At 45.0% G+C, this 18140-nt stretch overlaps 1 protein-coding gene and 2 non-coding genes across 3 annotated transcripts in view; 1 reads left to right on the forward strand and 2 right to left on the reverse strand.

Moving 5' to 3' along the window:
- Window positions 1-5239: 5239 nt before the first annotated feature.
- Window positions 5240-5321, reverse strand: TRNAS-GCU. Its single transcript has one exon. It is a non-coding gene; the product is annotated as a tRNA-Ser (tRNA).
- A 4227-nt stretch (window positions 5322-9548) lies between these two features.
- Window positions 9549-18140, forward strand: part of LOC105260539 (putative vomeronasal receptor-like protein 4) — a 43118-nt gene continuing 34526 nt past the window's right edge. The window contains 1 exon segment of the mRNA XM_045058490.1: window positions 9549-10340. The gene's annotated coding sequence lies outside the window, so the exon portion shown is untranslated.
- On the reverse strand, window positions 10427-10498 carry TRNAP-CGG. Its single transcript has one exon. It is a non-coding gene; the product is annotated as a tRNA-Pro (tRNA).

Genomic DNA, 18140 nt, shown 5'->3' on the forward strand with positions numbered 1-18140 from the left:
ATTTGCCTTACGTGAGACTGAAAAAAGTCAGTATTGATGATCTATAACAAATCTCTTCAGAAAATGTGCCGATACTCTGTAGCCATGAGAACTTCTGGGTCTCTTTCTCCTCGCCCAGGTATCACCAAGTCAAAATAATTAATTGACAATTTTGTAACCCCTGGAGAGCAGGCAGTTAGTTAGGCTCTGAGGGGATGCCCGGAGGCCAGCACGGAAGAGGCCGTGCCCAGCCACGGGGAGGGTCAGAGGCCTGTCGGGGCCTCACTCCCCGAGAAGCCCCATCATACCACATGGGCCCAAGAGGGCCGGGCCATGACAGGAAGCCCTGAGCAAGAGAGGAGGAAAAGTAGGAGACCAGCCACGCTTCGCGCCCCAAGCAATGAATGTTCTGTCCCCTAGTTAACATGCGGCAATAAAAGAAACCCAACCCCAAAGGCACAGCTCTCATTCTCTCTCTGTCTCTGTCTCTGCCTCTCTCTTGCTCTCATGTCTCAAGTTACTTTTCACTTTAATAACCTTTCCCACTGCATCGCTCATCTGCTGCGTGTCTGTCCTGGAATTCCTTCTCGTGACAAGACTAAGCACCTCTGGGGACTCCTCTGGGTCAGGGCCCGGGGTCTCCCCAGTCCACTGGGCAATGAAGGTCTCTCAAGAGGAGAATGATTCTCATCATTATCAGTCAGATGATGGTCAGAATATGTTAAATACTCAGGCCCCTGTGGGTCTGCTTCGATTCATGGCTTTCGTGCCCCCGTCTCTGGGATGTTTCTCCCAAACCCCTAGGTGACGGGTTCTGTCCTCATAGTCTCATCGGGTGCTTTTCAGCACACACGAACGATGCATCAGATGATTCCGTGATTGCTCACGTAATGCTTCCCTTCCAGGAGAACATGTGACTCCTCTAAAGGCACGGACACGGTTCCTGACTCAGCAACAGGCGCCAGCATCAGGGAAGCAGGCACCTGGGCTTCTCGTTCGTTCCATACACCCCATCACAGCCGGGAACCAAATCCAGGGAGCCTCAGAGGCCTGTTCCCAACACAGTTCCTCTCACCATCTTCACTGCTGGCTACAGGGATATGCTTATTTTGTGGCTATAGATGTTCACGGGCCGGTATCCTGGCATTTCGGCTCCAAAACCCACTGGTCCTGCCGTACCCCAGACTCTGTTCTGCACTCGGTGTCTTCTTGAGCGTGAGACTCTCACTCTCAGGTGTCCACTCGCAGTGTGAGAGTCCCACATTAAGCAGTATCGATCAGTGGCATTTGTCTTGCCTTTGAAAGCCTACAAATGATCTCATATTCATTAGTTCACTGATTGCCTCCCAAATCTGACAGGTGGATAATAGTTTGAAGATGAGAAAAACGAGGAGCCAGAAGCCTGGAATGAAAAGGGAAAAGACGCACGAGCGGTGCGTCCATAAAGAACGGTCATGTCCTCGGACCCTTTCCAGAAAACACACTGTCGCTCTACGCCGTCCCGTACTGAGAAGGCAGTTAGGTGTGTGGAGAGGAATTGCTGGGGGATCAACAAGTCTTAGAAGGTTCTAAGGGAAGATCTTCCAGACGAGCAGAGACACACGATGGCACCGAGGTGCGGCAGCACCCAAAGCGATGGGTGAAGATAGTGACCACCTGGGGACGGGCAACAGTAAGAAATCACCGATTTCTGCAACTATCTGTGGACATTGCAACTCGATTGTTCATCTGCAACTCTCTGTGGACATTCTCCCCGCAAATCCGTAAGTAGACCAATCCCTGCACCCAGGTCAGAGAGTTCCATCGATTTCCTGAGCTGCAACCATAGAAACATTCACTATATTTCCACATTGAATGGACATTTAACGGCCACTGTATGCCAAGACCCCACAGATGTCAGGCTGACCGTGAAGGAGATAGGGTTGCCAGACAAAACATTACAGGTGAATTTCGAATGGATGAATCTTTTTATTTCTTTGGTTAATTTTTTTAGGTTTATTTATTTGTTTTGAGAGGGAGACGGAGAGAGTGCGCAGGGGAGGGGCAGAGAGAAAGGGAGAGAGTGAATCCCAAACAGGCTTCACACGGTCAGTCAAGAGCCCGACGCGGGGCTCGGACTCACAAGCTGCCAAGTTCAGGACCTGAGCCGAAAAAGCAAGACTCTTCGCTTAGCCGAGGGAGCCCCCCGGGCGCCCCCAGATGAATGATTATTTTTAAAAATATAAGCATGTTCCAAATATCGCATGAGATATACTAAAAAATGATCCGAAGTTGCAATTTAATTAGGCATTTCGTATTTTCATTCGCTGTATGTCGCAGTCCTGGATGGACCAGCTCTCGCTTCCTCAAGTCTTGTGGGGAGAAGTAGCTACATATACAAGTGAAAAGGATACAGAGTAATTTCAAACGCTCACGGTTCTTGGAGGCAACAAAACAAGGCAATGTGGGAGTTTTAAAGACAGGGGTGTATGTGTGGGGGGGGGGGTCTTGGAAGTCCTCTTAGATCCAATACCCAAAGGAGAAGAAGGAACCAGCCTCCTGAGACCCTCAGGGAAAGGGATAGCTTAGAAGCGTGGGTAAGGCAGACACTAGATTTCAGACCAGACGGCTAAAAATCCTAACCCCCCCAGCCCAGTTTATCAGCTGGTGACCTTGGGAAAGTTTAAGTTCTTTGTGCCTTGGATTTATGAAATTTTACACGGAGACCACGATTGTATCAGATACTTTTTAATGAGAATGTTATCCCCATTTGATTAGGAAGGGCTTAGCCCAGTGTTTGGCACACTTTGACCCTCGCTGCCTTATTTAGTGCGTGTGGGGGTGATTGTGTCATTTTGAATACACGTCTGCTTCTCAGACTCTGTGTCTCTGGCGTTCATCTGTCTCTGTGCCGCTCCAGGTCTATGCTAGAGTTTTTGCCTTTGAGTAGCTGTATGCGTGGTTCATGTTGTGTCTCAATAGCATGAGCTTGTGCCTGTGTTGTGGCCTGTGGGGGTCACTGTCTGTATCACCTACCGGAATGGACTTCCTTAAGACCCAGGACAGGGTTCTTACTATATTGTACTCAGGGTTCTTATGATAATACATATGTGTGTGCATTATGTTAATCTCTATCACAACATATCAGGACTTCTCAACCTTGATGTTAGTAACATTTCGTGCTGGAAATTATTTGCTGTTGGAGAAAGTACCGAGCATTGGAGGGTATCGGCAGCGCCTCTGGCCTTTCCCCGCCAGATGGTCCCTCTCTAGTTGTGACAACCAAACATGTCTCCAGACATGGCCGAACGTCCCCGGACGGGGAGAAATCACCTGTCACTGAGAACTACTTCCGCCCACCCTCCAGTCACCAGGGCCACGCCGGGTGAGCGGAAGCCTCAGCCACAATTGGAAAAAACGGACATATGGGCCAGAGGCCAGCAGCCCCTTGGGTTTTGTTCTGCTAAAGTTCCAAGAAGTTTGCAATGAGCTTTGGGGGATGAGAATCTCCGTGAGCAAGATGCTCGTAGATGTTCATATCGAAGCAGCAACGAAAGTCCACTAATTAAAACATAAGGCTCATGTCATATACTTTTGTATCATCAATGTTCAGTGAACTCGTCCATACTTTCTAATCAATTTTATATCCGCAGTAAAGTGCATGTATCACAGGAAGCCTACCTAGTGAGTGGATCATTAAGTCCTGGAGGGGGAGAGGGTGCTCTCGGATGCTGTCAACAGATTTACTCAAAAGACAGCTTCTATGCGTAAAGCAAAGGTGGGTCCTCTGTTGTACCTGGCCACTGTCCTCCCTCCTCGGCCCACTTCAGGGAGCCAGAAATTAAAATTTTTTTTTTCTTCAACTTTTTTTTTTATTTATTTTTGGGACAGAGAGAGACAGAGCATGAACGGGGGAGGGGCAGAGAGAGAGGGAGACACAGAATCGGAAACAGGCTCCAGGCTCCGAGCCATCAGCCCAGAGCCCGATGCGGGGCTCGAACTCACGGACCGCGAGATCGTGACCTCAGGGAGCCAGAAATTAACTAAGCGGTGACTCCTGTCCAGAAGGTTCACCCGCACAGTAAGAGTGCCTTTCAGTAGAACATTTTCTCTCTCCAATACAAAAAGCCTATCTCAGTTTCAACTGCCCCCACCCCGCTATTTCTTCCCCGAAAATTGTGTGCTGCGACGTACCCAGTGCGGACTGCGCATTCCCTGGGGTCCGATGGCCTGTATGCATCTCCTGATGGGGCCTCGGCTTTCCCTAATATGGCATTTTCCATAGCAAGACCATCCGCCTGTGATGTCGTCTTTTCAACTCAGCGCCTGCGTGATGAGCTATTATCAGGCTTTCCGTGACTGGTATATAAAAATCCACTGGATTTCAATGCTTTAATAAACAATAAAATTTAAAAACCTAATAGCATATACAACAACATATTCATATACGCCATATTTTACAGCCTAATTCAGATACTTAAATACAAATACCTAAAACGTATCTAGTGAAATACGGGCTATATTTCTACATAGACAAATCAGACAAGCCACTATTGAGATAAATTCAAGACATACATAATTGAAGGGTCTAATATGTATTGTAAGATTCAATATTTTAAAGATGTCTATTGTATTCACATTGCTCCATAGATTCAAACATTATTAGCCAAAATTATATCAGCCTTCCCCTCCCCCTCTTTTTTGGGGGCAGACATTTACATAACGATTCTAAAATGTGTAGGGAACTACAAAAAGGCAATTTAGAACAGGCAAATCTGGAATAGGAACAAGGGGTTGAGACTTGTTATAAAGCTCTAGAAATAAGACAGCGGAGTATGTAAAACAGACAAGTCAAGAGTAGATACCTGAAAAGAACCACACACACAGGGCCATTCGATGTCCACGGTAAAGGTGATCTGTTTGAATAGCAATATGACTGTATTTATCTACAGGTGGATGATAGATCAATGAATAAATACTCCAATTGATTTTTCCTTCCACTGTAAATCAATATTAGTTCCAGGAGAGTTGCAGATCGAAATATAAGCGGTAAAACAGTACAGCCTTCAAGTGTTAATAAAGGGCCATCCATATCTTTGTGATTTCTAGGGAGAATTTTTCACGGGTGTTTCCTTCTCTCCTTCCCCAGGGACCCGAAAGGAAGCCTTCCGCGGGCACTTTATTACTCACATAAAGTATCCACACAGACAATATTGACAACCAAAGCCAAGGTGAAATTGCACGCACTCCTTCCCGCTCCCCCTCGCTAAAATACCTTCACCGACGAGGGTGGGATTCGAACCCACGCGTGCAGAGCACAATGGATTAGCAGTCCATCGCCTTAACCACTCGGCCACCTCGTCACGACACACCACGGTCTCCAAGTACTTTATTTCAGAGTTGACACTCGGGTGCTCCCGGCTGTCCTGGACGCCGGGGATCCAGGAGGCGGCTCGGGGACGCCCGGGAGACCAGCTCCGGCTCCCACGCGAATGGACCACGACCGGACTGGAAAAGTCGCGACGCGAGAAGCAGGCTCAGCTCCCCCAGGAGTCGCGACGGGGGCGGAGCCGGGACGCAAGCACCTCGGCCTGGGCCTGGGCTCCCCCCGCGCGGCTGCCTGGCACCTGTCTGCGCCCCACCCCCCCTGCGGTCCGAGGGCGCCACCCGCCCGAGCCAGCCGCGGGCGGGGGCTCCCAGAGCCGGTCCCCCTGGTGTGGACCTCAGGGAGCCTGGCGAGTCCGGACTCCGAATTCGCAGCTAAGAAGACAGTCCGGAAGCTTAGACGACGGGCCCCAGCGGGGCCGCGCTGCAACTCTACCCCGTGTCGTCACCGCCTCGCCCCTGCAGGGTGGAACTGCGCAGGGCAGAGCCCTTCACTCGCGGGGCTCTCTCCCCGCTCATCCCAGCAGAGGAGCCGCGACTTCCGATTCCCCCCAAATCCCCGTGTGCTTCTTGGGTGATCTTAGGGGGGACAGGTGGCCCCACTTGCGCCTGATTTCCAAAGGCTGCGGTGCAAAAAAAAAAAAAAAAAAAAAAAAAAGTTACAAGAGTCACTCCCAGCAGGAAGATTATTTGGGGAAGCGTGCAAAAAGCTTTTTCAACTGCTTTTTAAAAATTTGTTTCACAGAATGAATACAATGCACATAAGGGAACATGGGTAGGGCTTGATTATGACTAATCAGAATGAATCATAAATGCCTGGGGCAAGAAGGCTGTATTAAAGGTGAGTCTGGCCGAGGAAGTTTTCTAGAGCTGGCCAGGAGACAGGGTGTCCTTCACTGAGGACAGGGCCTGAGCAAAGGCCGGGGGGCTGACAGTGTCTGGACGAGTGTTGAGAAATCACTGTGGCCGGAGCGCTGAAGCCTGTGTGTGACCCAGCAGGGAGAATCCTGAAATCTGAGCAGGAAGGTGGTCATGAAGATATTTTTTTTTTTGTTTTCCGAGCCCAAGCAAATCAATCATAGGAAGCACAACAGGGAGCGTGGGGGGATCCTGCGGGAATGGATCCCCGCCGATTCTCACGTTCTTAGTGTCAGGACACTCTACCTTGGGTCCCACTAACCTCTTCTTGAGTCAAGACCACTCTGCTTGCGACAGAGAAGCCTTCTCTCTTCTTACTTGGAAACAACCTTCTATTTTAGTGTTTGCAGCGCTGACCTGCTTGGATCTTCATGCTTAACTTCACCCACTTCCCTCTGCCTTGTTTTCTCCACTCGGTCCAATTCCCCATTCGGTATCAAGAAGGATCTATTTCCCCTCTTTCCAACAAGACCTTTTTCCCTCATGGGGTATTCCTCCCCTGCCCCATTTGAACCCGGATGGATTTTTTTTTTTTTTTTAATCCACACCTTTGTTCTCGGCTTCAGGCTTATTTTTTAAGTTCACATCTTTTCCCATCAAAGTTAACCACACGTTTAAAAATCTTAAGTACTTCAAAAATACGTGGCCTTCTTCCTCATCTTCCCCCCTGGGAGAGGGAAAGATTTTCAGCCATTTGGCTTTCGGTTTGTGGTGGTGTTTGCTTTTCCCGGCGTATCTCCAAATCGGATGCTATGGCAGAGATGGCTGGTTGGACATTTAGTAGGGCTCAGAGCCACCCACGAGAAGTCCGGAACGCACAACTTTCCTTGATGCTAAGCGGGGTCATGTGACCAGTTTCGAAACCAGTGCGTTGGAGAGTCGGTGTATGTGAAACGTGCAGGTTATGCCCAGAAGAGGAAAGGAACACCCTCCACTTCTCTCCTCCTACCGTGTGTGCTTGCTGGACGTGGCAACACCGCGGGAAAGGAGTCACGAAACACGAAGCAACCCCGCAGGAAGGAGGGAGCCACGAGGTACAATACTGAAACCAACACTGTGGGGCCAGAGCATCAGCCTGAATTGTATCTTCCGACGATCATGTGAGAGATGAGTAACGTCCGCCTCCTTTAAGCTACAGTAGGTTGAGGTCTTTGTCACAAAGCCAGAATTGTATTCTGACTGATACGGATGCTTCCTCTACTTACTGATTTTTCGAGTTTAGAATTTTCGATTGACTACTCACCCTACAAAAAGGCTCATCTTGTTTCCTCCCCTTAAACACCACCGTAGAGGGACAGGCTTCCGATCTATCTTTCTTCCAATTATATCATAGTCTTTTTGAATTGGTCTTCACTGCTTGTTTGTGATGACTGGTAAATATTGTCCACTGTTCTCTTATGATATTTAGATTTTTTAAATATTTGGGTATTGGAGAATATCTTTTATGTTTCTCTAACGTTCGATTGAGTGTTGGTTGGGTATGGATGCTAGGTTGGGGAAGTTTTTCTTCAGGATTTTGAAAGCGTTCTCCATTTTCTTCTAGCTTCCTGTATTGCTTTTGAGAAGAAGTCATTTTAATTACTGATACTTCATTTGCAATTAGCTTTTTTCTCTTTCAGGATTATTTCTCTGTCCCCGGTGTTCCTAAATGTCTGAAAAATATCCCTTCGTGTGTTTCTATTTTCATTCATTGTTCTCAGAGCTCTATTACAGCATTAAATTTGCAAAATCATGTATTTCAGTTTGGGAAATTAGCTTGACTTTTTCTGTTTTGATTTTCTCACTTATGTGTTCTCTAGTTTCTTTCTTTTTCTTTTTTTTTTTTTTTCTGGGACTTCTTTTACCTTGGATTTTAAACTTCCAGGGTGTTTCGTCTCCCTTTTTCCTTTTCCCCCACTTTTTAAAAATTATTATTTACACTCTGCTTATTTTTATTAAAAAAATTTTTTTTTAATGTTTATTTATTTTTGAGACAGAGAGAGACAGAGCATGAACGGGGGAGGGTCAGAGAGAAAGGGAGACACAGAATGTGAAGCAGGCTCCAGGCTCTGAGCCGTCAGCACAGAGCCCGATGCGGGGCTCAACTCCCCTCCCCCCCCCCCCCCCCCCCCCCCCCCCCCCCCCCGCCATGACACCGTGAGGTCATGACCTGAACCGAAGTCAGACGCTTAACCAACTGAGCCACCCAGGCGCCCCCAAGGCTTACTACTTTTTATCACTAAATAATATTCCATTGTATGGATGTACCGCGGCTTGTTAATTCACTTATTGAAGGACATTTTGGTTGCTTCCAAGTTTCCACAATTGTGAATAAAGCTGCTATAAGCATTGCGTGCAGGGTTTTGTATAGGCGGCAGTTTCAACTAATTTGGGGGTCTCCTAGGGAACATGACTGCTGGAGTTTCCCTTTACATATTTTACTCCGTCTTCTGGAAGAGAATTATTCCAGCTACTCCATTAAGTTTTTCATTTCTACGCTCACAATTTCAATTTTAAGAGGCTTCTGTAGCCAAGCTACTGTTTTGTACAGCATTCTTTCTCCCTGTAATAACTTTCCTGAGAAGGTTTCTTCTCTCTGCATTACATTAGCCTCTATTTTTTCTAAGTTCACTTTTATCCCTCTCAGACACTTAAGTTTAGACGTCAGGTGATCTTTGGTTGCTGGGTATTGTTATAATGAGGCCCTAAAAATAAATGGAAACAGATTATGAGTCCAGCTTATTGACGATAGACTTCACTGTAAAATGACCTGCCTGTGCCTTTTAGTACCAGACAGTATCTTTAACTCACCCTTCTTGGGATAATAAAATCCCTCGAAAGAAGATTATTCAATCTCTGGTTTAGATGGCATAAAATTGCCTTCCTGAATCCTGAGAACATTCTTGAAGGGCAAAGGTTGGAGGAAGTTCCCTTTGAATTGCAAACTTAATGAATGACACCATCTACTTCAAATTATAAAATTATTTTAAATTACAAATAAATTTTAAATTCATGTTTCGTGTGTAAAAAGAGAATATGTTACGCACCACTTCTGAACGATGACCTGCGTCTTCAAGCCTATTGGGCCTTCAACTGATCAGAAAGGTAACAAAAGACCCAGTCTTTCAGAATACTGAGATGAGCTGGGCCGGTTGAGCCTTGAAAGAAATTGGAGTGGGGTGTGTGTGTGTGTGTGTGTGTGTGTGTTCACTTTCAGTTTGGGTCACAACACGGTTATTAGAAAGAAATAACTTAATTCAGCTAGCACGAGTAAAGTAAGTGCATTAATACCTTCCTCTCTCTTTTCTTTTCTTTTCTTTTCTTTTTCTTTTTCTTTTTTGTCTCGTCTTTTAAATTTATGTTCATTAATGTACCCGAGCGTTTCAACAGTTCAGAAGTGAGCGCATTTCCTGGGGCAGAGGAGAAAGTACTGGTAAGTTTCCGGCATGGGGCAGGGGTTGCTCCTTCTGGTTTCTCTTTCCTGGCGGACAATATTCCCTGGAGCGTACAGGTCGGCCCTGGTTCTCCACGCTTCTATGGGAATGCTGTGCTTCGTCCCAGGAAGCGTGAACATGGTAAATATTTAGCTACTTGTGATGTGAAATTCCGTAGAAACAAAAACTAGTTTATTCCTTGTCCACCACTGCGCCCCCAGCACCCAGCACAGGTTGACCTGCACTATTCGCTGAAAATTCACTCGCGGAACGAATAAACGAATGAACAACCGCGACAACGCAGGGAAAGAGCGGCAGGCGTCTCACGCCAGCAGCGGACCGGGGCGCCTCTTTGCTCCGCGCCCTGGGAGCGGCGGATGCAGCGCGTCGTGGACGCTCATCCCGTTGCCAGGCGACAACGTAAGTCAGGAATTCGCGACTGCGCGCGCGCACGGGAGCTCCGAGGAGACGCTACTCGCGCCTCCCGAGCCGCGCCAGGTGTGCGCACGCGCGTGCGCGCCCGCCGCGGCCCCGGCCTCCGGTGGCGGCGGAGGGACCCACAGGCGCTGGCGGCCGGGTACCGCGTCAACGATTCGGGTGCCTCGCGTCCGGGAGATCCGGGATTCAGAGCCCAGCTCCTCCGAGAACAGTGCCACTGTTAGCAAGGTGAGAGCCCGGTCTTTTTGGCAAGAATATTCGGGAAAATACTTCTTTTCCTTGATTCTCTGAATCCAATTGGTTGAAAAGGAAGCGGGCTCGTCCGGGATTTGAACCCGGGACCTCTCGCACCCGAAGCGAGAATCATACCCCTAGACCAACGAGCCGCCTACGTGTAGGGCCTCTCCATATTTTCAGATAAGAAGAAATAGATTCCAATTACCCTCATTCTGTTTACAAAGAATTTGTTCCCCGAAACTTAATTCCCCGCCAATCACCTACAGGAATGAACAGTTGGAAAGGCTGTTTGTGTGAAAGGTCTGTTGACAGTTGCAATCACCATGACGTCACTTGGTGGTAAGGCTGGTCTGTAGGAAATTTGGACAGTTTCTTTTTCCTTTGCTCTACTTCGCTAAACTATTCTAAGTCGTTTAACTCATTTCCATCTAACTTTGAATTAAGTTAGGTTTGAAAAATTCTTGTTCTGGAGTTTTCCTCTTCTCACTTCTTTCCTTTTTGAAAGTTGGATATTATCATTACCGAGGGGCTCCTAGACCAAAGCGTGTTTTCAAAAGCTCCCAGAAGTTCCACTGATCCGAGGTAGATTTCTTAACATTAGTGTTTCACGGGCACCAAGACGTTAGTGTTAGATGCGTTTATTAACTTACCAAAAACTTCTGGTTAAAGTCAAAGTTTACACTAGCTGGTGTATCTAAGCCACATCTTAAATCCATGTGAACCAACACGCATGCCTGGAACTAATACACATTGTCAATTTTATTTTGCTGCACTGAGTGTGATACCTTCAGAATTAAAAACAGTTCCCTCATTAGGTTCATCCTTCCCGTTATTCTATAATTATTAGATTGGAAAAAGAAGCGATCATGGTACCAAGCAAGTAAGCGTCAGAGAGAATTTTTCTGTCTTCACACTTTCAGAGTCAAAAAGATGAGCCACAGTCTTCTTGGCTATTTAATCAATGCAACTATCTTTCAATGACAACTAATACACATTTTGGGGCCTTATGATCACTTCTTTTTTTTTTTCAACATTTATTTATTTATTGGGGGACAGAGGGAGACAGAGCATGAATGGGGGAGGGGCAGAGAGGGAGGGAGACACAGAATCGGAAACAGGCTCCAGGCTCTGAGCCATCAGCCCAGAGCCTGACACAGGGCTCGAACTCCCGGACCGCAAGATCGTGACCTGGCTGAAGTCGGACTCTTAACCGACTGCGCCACCCAGGCGCCCCATCACTTCTTAACTTAGGCTCATGTTACTAAATTTTTCATCCTTTTTCCCATCTGTTATATGAGAACCACTCCGACGTAAATTGTCTGTAGATTAATCTGTGACTCACTGAACCCAATTAAGTTTACATTAGGAAAGATCTAGTTTTGATCGGTATTCTTATCTAAACAATACATTTGGACTCTTCTAAATTTCATGATATGCTGTAGGGTATGACAAATGATTTGAGGGGACATCCATCTTAATTTTCTATGGTTTACTTTTACAGAGGTAGTTGTTTGACATGTTCTTTAACAAGTCCCCTAAAAACTTGCTTTCTCATAAGTAAGATGGAGTGAGGACTGGACTTGGGTCCCCTCACCCCAACCACAAAGTCCAGCATTTCTTGGCTGCCTTCACAGAGAGAAAAAGTCCCCTAAAAACTTGCTTTCTCATAAGTAAGACGGAGTGAGGACTGGACTTGGGTCCCCTCACCCCAACCACAAAATCCAGCATTTCTTGGCTGCCTTCACAGAGAGAAAAAGATATGCCCTTGAGTAGCGTATCTTGCAGGAACGCAGAGGCAGCATGCTCATTGAAAGGGATGTCTTGACTGTGAAGACTGGTAAAGGTGGGGCCAAACCAGTGCGCCCCAAGATGGACCACGGCGCTAACGTTTCACCCCCGTTTCCCCCTCATTATAATACTAAAAAAAAGTACTGCCCGAGGGTGGAGATTGAACATGCTAGAAGACGCATGAAGAAGCATGACCTTGACGTGTGCAGGAGCCAAGAAATCCCCTCCTCTATGTGATTAGAAGTCATTCTTTTCCCACCTACGCCTCTTTATAAAGCTCTCTCTGACCTCTCCTCAGAGACCCAGCCTCCCTTGTGCTCCAGCACAAGCCCCAACCAAACCCTGCCTGGATGGTCCCTTCCGCCTCTTGTCAATTTCTATTGTCTGGGGGGCGCGAGGGCCCAGTTAGGTACCATGAGTAGGCATGTTGGTAAGGTATTGATTGTAATATTCGGTGCCCTAAAACCAGATTGTACCCCAAGCACAGGTCATTATGACTTCATCTGGTTTATGACTTTGAAACCTCTGTATTCTGCTAGAACTAAGAACAGAGCCCTTCAAAGATTTAACCCTTCAGTGCAAGTAGCTGTCTCCAAATTCTTTATAGACTGGCATCCCTGCTTGCTGAGTGTCTCACAAAATTTCCTCCTCTGAAAAAGGCAATGCAGGCGGATGAATGCTTAGTTTGTCTCCCTCTTGTGTCTGTCCTTAGCTTTAGAAGGTTTCGGCTTTTCAGGAGGATTGAGAGAGAGACATTTGAAATGTCAGCTCCTCAGAAAGATGGTGCGTCAACCCAGTTAAGTTTCTTATCAGTGTTTTTCTGAACATTTTTCTCTAATCAAAGACAAGACCCAGGACATGGCTGATATTCTTGTCAACTCTCACTCTTTATCTTCATCAATTTTCCTGTCTTCTGTCTCCCGAGGGTTCCATCTGATTTGGTAATCTCACCCTTTATTTCTGTTTGTCTACTCCAGTTCTTCCTAAAGACCCACTAACAGGCAAGATCTGGAGAGAACGACAGGGCACCAATTCACCCCCTGGCCTGTTGCGCACACGGACTCCTCAGAGCTAGAACACTGCGCTGACCTCATTTTCTCCTGTGGACACGTGTCATAATTGTCCTTGGGGTTGCATTTCTTTCTGGAGTGAACTGGAACATACCTGTGACTCTTGGCCCTCTGGAATTACTCAACGCCTTGCAAGGGGAGGGCATAGGATGTGGCATTCATGGCTGTCCCGGACAGCCCTGAAATCAGGCACTACATACCGCCCAGATTCCAAGATTACCCCAGGCAAGGAGCGAGGCTACCTCCAGGTCCAGGGCCACCAGCTACCATAGACCCAAGGACCGGAGCACTGTTTCTGTAAATGCTGTCTCTCCATTTATTTTGTTCTATCCTTCTGGGCCTCGTTTGTTGTGTTTCGTAAAGTTATCTTAGTTTCTACCTTTTGATGCCTCTGTAATGCTTGCTAAGATTGTTCTTTGACTTAATGTTCTAGCTCACTCATTTGATCTTTGGGTATACTGCCCACTGTCTTATCTGATAGTCTACTGAGTTGTCGTAAAACTCATTCATTTCCCATCCATAGCCAGTGTCTCTGGCTGTTTCTTCTTCGTAACTGTTTATTCCAGCGTCAGGTTTCCATTTTCTTCCTTTGTGACTTACAGAATTTGTATTGTGTTTATTTCAAATCCTTATGCTGATGTCGCGCACACATTCTGTCACCTCTACCATAGATTTCCTCATTATTGTCATTGTAAAATAGGTCTTGCACCCTGTACATATCTCCTGCCCAGCTTCTGGACCCATGGTCACCCTTCATTGATAATGTTTGTATCTGGTAATAGGGGCAAAACTCCCTCCCTGATTGTGCCGATCCCAACGGTACAAGGTGAGAATGCCCACCCTGCACGGTTTACCATGTAGACCACACTACCTCCCATTTGCCCCCTCCGCACAAGGAAGCCATCCACCTCTGCCTAGAAAGTTTCCTGTACCATCTGCTATGACACTGGTTTTTCTAAACTGTGTCCCAGTCTTTCCTGGGATGTATGTGAGGAGATATTGTTTGGGTTGAGAGCACGGAGTTAATCACCTCAGAGGTTACTTTGTCTGCCTTTTAAACATGGGGTTCTTTTTTCCACTGGATACTTTTTCCTGCGCTGTTGAAGATTAGTTGGCCATGTATTTGTGGGTCCGTTTCTGGGTTCTCTATTCTATTCCATGGATCTATGTGTCTATTTTTGTGCCAGTACCATACTGTCTGAAAAATTACAGCTTTGTAATGTACCTTAAAGTCCGGAATTATGATGCCTCCAGCTTTGGTTTTCTTTTTCAACATTTAGCTATTTGGGGTCTTTTGTGGTCCCATACAAATGTTAGGATTGTTTGTTTTAGCTCTGTGAAGAATGCTGGTGCTATTTTGATAGGGATTGCATTGAATATGTAGATTGCTTTGGGTAGTATCGACATTTTAACAATATTCATTCTTCCAATCCATGAGCATTTAATGTTTTTCCATTTCTTTATGTCTTCTTCAATTTCTTTCGTAAGCTTTCTATAGTTTTCAGTGCATAAATCTTTTACCTCTTTCATTAGGTTTATTTATTCCTAGGTATTTTATGGTATTTGGTGCAATTGTTAATGGGATCGATTCCTTGAGATCTCTTTCTGGTGCTTCATTATTGGTGTATAAAAAAGCAACTGGTTTCTGTACATTGATTTTATATCCTGTGACTTTGCTGAATTCCTGTATCAGGTCTAGCAGTTTTTTGGTAGAGTCTTTCGGGTTTTCCACGTAGAGAATCATGTCGTCTGCGAAGAGTGAAAGTTTGACTTCTTCCTTGCCAATTTCTATGCCTTTTATTTCATTTTGTTGTCTGATTACTGAGGCTAGAACTTCCAGCACTATGTTGAACAACAGTGGCGAGTGTGGACATCCCTGTCATGTTCATGACCTTAGGAGGAAAGCCCTCAATTTTTGCCCATTGAGGATGATATTAGCTGTGGGCCTATCGTATATGGTTTTTATTATGTTAAGATATGTTTCTTCTATCCCAACTTCCTTGAGGGTTTTTATCAGGAAGGGACACTGTATTTTGTCAAGTGCTTTTTCTATATCTATTGACAGGATCATATGGTCTTATCCTTTCTTCTGTTAACATGGTGTATCACGTTGATTGATTTGCGAATATTGAACCAGCCCTGCAGCCCAGGAATGAATCCCACTTGATCATGGTGAATAATTCTTTTAATATACTGTTGAATTCGATTTGCTAGTATCTTGTTGAGAATTTTCTCATCCAGGTTCATTAGAGATATTGGCCTTTACTTCTCCTTTTTAGTGGTGTGTTTGGTTTTGGAATCAAGGTGATGCTGGCTTCATAGAATGAGTCTGGAAGCTTTCCTTCCATTTCCATTTTTTTGGAACAGCTTGAGAAGAATAGGTATTATCTCTGCTTTCAATGTCTGGTAGTATTCCCCTGGGAAGCCATGTGGCCCAGGACACTTATTTGTTGGGAGATTTTTGATAACAGATTCAATTTCTTTGCTGATTATGGGCCTGTTCAAATTTTCTGTTTCTTCCTGTTTGAGTTTTGGAAGTGTGTGGGTGTCTAGGAATTTGTCCGTTTCTTCCAGGTTGTCCAATTTGTTGGCATATAATTTTTCATAGGATTCTCTAATAATTGTATTTCTGTGGTGTTAGTTGTGATCTCTCCTGTTTCCATCATGATTTTATCTCTTTGGGTCCTCTCTCTTTTCTGTTTGAGAACTCTGGCTAGTGGTTTATCAATTTTGTTTATTCTTTCAAAAAACCAGCTCTTAGATTCATTGATATGTTCTACTATTTTTGTGGCTTCTATATTGTTTATCTCTGCTCTAATCTTTATTTCTCTTCTTTTACTGGCTTTGGGCTTTCTCTGCTGCCGTATTTCTAGTTCCTTTAGGTGTGAGGTTAGGTTCTGTATTTGGGACCTTTTTTGCTTCTTGAGATAGGCCTGGATTGCAATGTATTTTCCTCTTAGGACTGACTTGGCTGCATCCCAAAGGGTTTGGACGGTCGTGTTTTCATTTTCATTTGCTTCCATGTATTTTTAAATTTCTTCTTTAATTTCCTGGTTAACCCAGTCATTCTTTAGTAAGATGTTCTTTAACCTCCATATATTTGGAGGCTTTCTAAATTTTTTTCTTGTGGTTGATTTGAAGTTTCAGAGCGTTGTGATCTAGAAATGTGCATAGTGTGATCACAATCTTTTTGTACCTGTTGAGGGCTGATTTGTGACCCAAAGACAGTCTCTTCAGCGAATAGTGTTGGGAAAACTGGACAGCAACATGCAGAAGAATGAACCTGGACCACTTTCTTACACCATACACAAAAATAAATTCAAAATGGATGAAAGACCTAAATGTGACAGGAAACCAGCAAAATCCTGCAGGAGAAAATAGGCAGCAACCTCTTTGACCTAGGCTGCAGCAACTTCTTACTTCACATGTCTCCAGAGGCAAGGGAAATAAAAGCAAAAATGAACTGTTGGGACCTCATCAAGATAAAAACTTCTGCACAGCAAAGGAAACAACAAAACTAAAAGGCATCTGACGGAATGGAAGAAGATATTTACAAATGACATATTGGATAAATGGTTAGTATCCAAAATCTATAAAGAACTTACCAAACTTAACACCCAAAAACAAATAATCCAGTGAAGAAATGGGCAGAAGTCATAAATAGACACTTTTCCAAAGAAGACATCCAGATGGCTAGCAGACACAGGAAAAGATACTCAACATCACTCATCATCAGGGAAATACAAATCAAAACCACAATGAGATATCACCTCACACTGGTCAGAGTGGCTAAAACTAACAACTCAGGAAACAACAGATTTTGGCAAGGATGCGGAGAAAGGGAAGAACACTCTTGCACTGTTGGTGGGAATGCAAACTGGTGCAGCCACTCTGGAAAACAGTATGGAGGTTCCTCAAAAAATTTTAAAGTAGAACTATCCTATGACCCAGCAATTGCACTACTAGGTATTTATCCAAAGGATACAAAAATGCTAGTTCAAAAGGGCACATGCACCCCAATGTTTACAACAGTGCTATCAACAATAGCTAAATTATGGAAAAAGCCTAAATATCCATTGACTGATGAGTGGATAAAGAAGATGTGGTGTATATATACAATGGACTTTACTCAACAATCAAAAAGAATGAAATGTTGCCATTTGCAACAGCATGGATGGAACTGGAGGGTGTTATGCTAAGTGAAATAAGTCAGTCAGAGAAAGATAGCATATGATTTCACTCATATGTGGAATTTGAGAAACTTAGCATAAGACCAGAGGGAAAGGGAAGGAAAAATAAGTTACAAACAGAGAGGGAGGCAAACCATGAGAGACTCTTAAATACAGAGAACAAACTAAGGGTTGCTGGGGGTGGGGGGGACGGGTGGAGATAGATTAAATGGGTGATGGGCATTAAGGAGGGGACTTTTTGGGATGCGCCCTGAGTGTTATATGTAAGTGATGAATCACTGGGTTCTATTCCTGAAGCCAAGACTACACTGTATGTCAACTAACTTGAATTTTAATTAATTAATCACAGAGTTCAAGTCCTAGACGGAGTGATAGCAGGTACCTCAATTACAACTTTGAATTGTTTTCCACCACTGAACATTCGAAGAGTTTTTTGAGACACATAGTGACTACAACATCATAAAACTCCAAGGAAGTGGTTTTCTTTCTATCCCTACTCTCACTTTGTATTTCTTGATTTTCATTTTGGGTATTCTTCAAGAAATGTACCCAGTCTCCTCTTGTCTCCAGCCTACTGTGTTACCACATAGCTTCCGAAAGTGGGTGATAAAGGTGAGAGGCAACAATGGAAAAATTCAAATCTCCCAAATGTATATATTAAGGAATATCTTTAGAATTTTAATACTTTGCAATAATGGAGGCACCTGGGTGGCTCAATCAGTTAAGCATCCACCTCTTGATTT

This window comes from Felis catus, chromosome B2, assembly GCF_018350175.1.
Source record: "Felis catus isolate Fca126 chromosome B2, F.catus_Fca126_mat1.0, whole genome shotgun sequence".
In the NCBI taxonomy this organism is placed as follows: domain Eukaryota; kingdom Metazoa; phylum Chordata; class Mammalia; order Carnivora; family Felidae; genus Felis; species Felis catus.